Source organism: Rhinoraja longicauda, chromosome 42, assembly GCF_053455715.1.
Source record: "Rhinoraja longicauda isolate Sanriku21f chromosome 42, sRhiLon1.1, whole genome shotgun sequence".
NCBI classification, from domain to species: Eukaryota; Metazoa; Chordata; class Chondrichthyes; order Rajiformes; family Arhynchobatidae; genus Rhinoraja; species Rhinoraja longicauda.
In genome coordinates this window covers 9575169-9578606 of record NC_135994.1, presented here as the reverse complement: position 1 = coordinate 9578606, position 3438 = coordinate 9575169, and the positions used below count along the sequence as shown (strand labels likewise).

The window sequence follows — 3438 nt, the reverse complement described above, 5'->3', positions numbered from 1 at the left end:
AGGGCCCTATACAACTGCATGATCATGGCTGATCATCCACAATCAGTACCCCGTTCCTGCCCTCTCCCAATATCCCTTGATTCCGTTAGCTCTAAGAGCTAAATCTAACTCTCTCTTGAAAACTTCCAGTGAATCGGCCTCCACTGTCATCTGTGGCAGATAATTCCACAGATTCACAACTCTCTGGGTGAAAAACTCTTTGGATGAAACCATGTGAAGTACAAGACCAAGACCAAGACCAAAATTGGATTCTTTGCAAGCATGTTGCCAGGACTTCAGGGGCCTGGGCTACAGGGAGAGGTTGGGCAGGCTAGGACTCTCTTCCTTGGAGCACAGGAGGATGAGGATTGATCCTTACAGAGGTGGGGTAGATAGGATGAATGAACAGAGTCTTTGACCCAGAGTCAGAGAGTCAAGAACCAGAGGACATAGGTTTAAGGAGAGAAGGGGGCAAGATTTAATATGAACCTGAGGGGCAAAGTTTTCGCACTGTGGGCGTATGGAACGAGCTGCCAGAGGAAGTAGTTCAGGCAGGTACAACAAAAACATTTAAAAGACACTTGGACAGGTACATGGATAGTTAAAGGTGAGAGTGAAATGCAGGTAGATAGGATTTGCATAGATGGAACATCTTGGTCGGCATGGCTGAGTTGGGCCGAAGGGCCTGTTTCTGTGCCCCCCTCTTCCCCCCCCATGAACCCTCCCCTTTCTTTCCCCCTTCCTCTCCCAACAGGGCATTTGGCACAATTGCTCTGCTAACTTGCCTGCAACTAGCACACATCCACTACCCCATATGGGTGAGACATTTACTTTAGTTTACTTTAGTTTACTTTAGAGATACAGCGCGGAAACAGGCCCTTCAGCCCGCGCCGACCAGCGATCCCCACAAACTAACACTATCCTACACACACTAGGGACAATTTACACTTACACCAAGCCAATTAACCTACAAACCTGCATGTTTTTGGAGTGTGGGAGGAAACCGGAGCACCCGGAGAAAACCCACGCGGTCACGGGGAGAACGTGCGAAATCCGTACAGACAGCGCCCGTAGTCAGGATGGAACCCGGGTCTCTGGCGCTGTGAGGCAGCAACTCTACCGCTGCGCCACCGTGCCGCCCTGCTTTGTTTCAAGCAGCGACATGGAGCAAGTGGTTTTGCTTTAGGTGTCATTATACACAGAGCCTGATATTTAGTTCCATTTAATTAATCAGGGCAGCACAGTGGCACAGCTGGTAGAACTGTTGCTTCTCAGAGCTAAAGACCCAGGTTTGGTCCTGACCTCGGGTGCTCACTGTATGGAGTTAGACACAGAGTGCTGGAGTAACTCAGCGGGTCAGGCAGCATCTGTGGAGAACATGGATAGGTGACTTTTCACAGAGTGCTGGAGTAACTCAGCGGGTCAGGCAGCATCTGTGGAGAACATGGATAGGTGACGTTTCACAGAGTGCTGGAGTAACTCAGCGGGTCAGGCAGCATCTGTGGAGAACATGGATAGGTGACGTTTCACAGAGTGCTGGAGTAACTCAGCGGGTCAGGCAGCATCTGTGGAGAACATGGATAGGTGACATTTCAGGTCAGGACCCTTCTTCAGTCTGTGGAAGGGTCCCAACCCAAAACGTGTGCTTTCCATGTTCTCCAGAGATGCTGCCTGACCCGCTGAGTTACTCCAGCACTTTGCTTCCTTTTGTGTAAACCAGCATCTGCAGTTCTTTGCTTCTACAAGTTTCATTCTAACTTTGTGTCAGGGCAGAGAACCAATGAATGTATTATTTTCTGTTTCCAATTGCTGATGTCTCAACTTTCTGTTGACACAGTGACAACTGAAGCACATATGAAGAGAAGTACACATTTTCAGGCAGAAGGAATGGTACAAGACCATGGGATGTCATTTTACTTCATAACTTATCAGATCACGTTTATGTAACACGAGACCAAGTGGGACCCAAACCTCTCCTGCATTGGTGCAGCACCCTCTCCTCCCCCCCCCATCCTCTCCCCCCCACCCCTCCCTCCACCCCCTTTCCCTCCCCCGCATTCCATCCCCCTCATCCCCCCTTATCCTCCCTCCTCCTCCCCCTCCCCCCTCCCTCCTCCTCCCCCTCCCCCTTCCCCCTCCCCATTCCTCCCCCCTCCCTCCTCCCCCATCCTCCCCCCCTCCCATCCTAGGAGATAGATTTAAACTTTAAAATGTGAATAACTTAAAAAATATAACACCGATTTCAACGAAACTTCTTCCAATTAGCACCAAAGGGACGACGGTGAGTAAGATGGGTCTTAAATTGTCGCGCTATCGTGTATAGTTTTGGGTGTAGTTCAGGAACAAACAAACAAACAAACAAACAAACGAGAGTTTTAGTACATAGATAGATTCCCATCGTAAACACATTGCACGCATATTGGTAGGAACTTCACTAACGCTGGGGGAAAAAAGTTCTGCTTGGTTCTGGTCTCGAATGTTGTTAAAAGCAGAAAGAGATTGTTGCAAATCAAATTGAGGGAGGGGAGGGAGGGTGTTTGCATTTGATAAAGGTAAGCTTGCAAATGAGGATTGCGTGGGGGATTGGAGTGGAGGAGGGTAGGGGTTTTTGCATTTGGTAAAAGTAAGCTTGCAAATGAGGATTGCGTGGGGGATTGGAGTGCAGGGAGGTAGGGGTTTTTGCATTTGGTAAAAGTAAGCTTGCAAATGGAGTGGAGGGAGGGAGGGTAGGGGTTTTTGCATTTGGTAAAGGTAAGCTTGCAAATGAGGATTGCGTGGGGGATTGGAGTGGAGGGCTACGGTGGGAGCTCCAGTTTTGGGCAGGAGTTGTGACCCAAGCGCGTCAGGAAAAAGAGGAGTCTTTGGACATGATCCCTAACATTGTGCTGCGAGTCATCGATTATGCAAGGGGACGGCACGCACTGGTAAGGCAAGGAAGCGCTTCAATATGGCGACAACCGCAGTTTCTCCTGCATCTTTTCAACATCTGCAGCAGAGCGGGCGCCTTTCGGGATTTGTGTTAACGCACAAAAAAATGTAAGTGAGCCCCCCTTTCCCCCCCTGCAGCGGCAGGCAGGGCGGCTGTGGGGCTTTCCAGGGGGAGAGGGGGGGCTTTATTTTATTTTTGCAGCGGCTCCTCAGCCCAAAGTGGTCCTTGCCGCAGAGCAATCTTCCAGCTGTGACATCGTCTGCATCTCTGAGCAGCTTGTCTGCCGGCTCTGGGTCGGGCTGCAGCCGCGGTGATCATAGCCCAGCCGGCACCCCCTCTCCTCCCATCCCCTCTCCTCTCATCCCCTCTCCTCTCCTCCCATCCCCTCTCATCCCCTCTCCTCTCATCCCCTCTCCTCCCATCCCATTTCCTCTCCTCTCCTCTCCTCTCCTCTCCTCTCCTCTCCTCTCCTCTCCTCTCCTCTCCTCTCCTCTCCTCTCCTCTCCTCTCCTCTCCTCTCCTCATCCCCT

At 50.9% G+C, this 3438-nt stretch overlaps 1 protein-coding gene across 2 annotated transcripts in view; it reads left to right on the top strand.

Moving 5' to 3' along the window:
- Nucleotides 1-2884: 2884 nt before the first annotated feature.
- LOC144612020 (sodium channel protein type 8 subunit alpha-like) overlaps nt 2885-3438 on the top strand; it is a 255684-nt gene continuing 255130 nt past the window's right edge. For both annotated transcript variants that reach the window (XM_078431465.1, XM_078431467.1), the window contains exon 1: nt 2885-3015. The gene's annotated coding sequence lies outside the window, so the exon portion shown is untranslated. The remainder of the gene's footprint in view (nt 3016-3438) is intronic.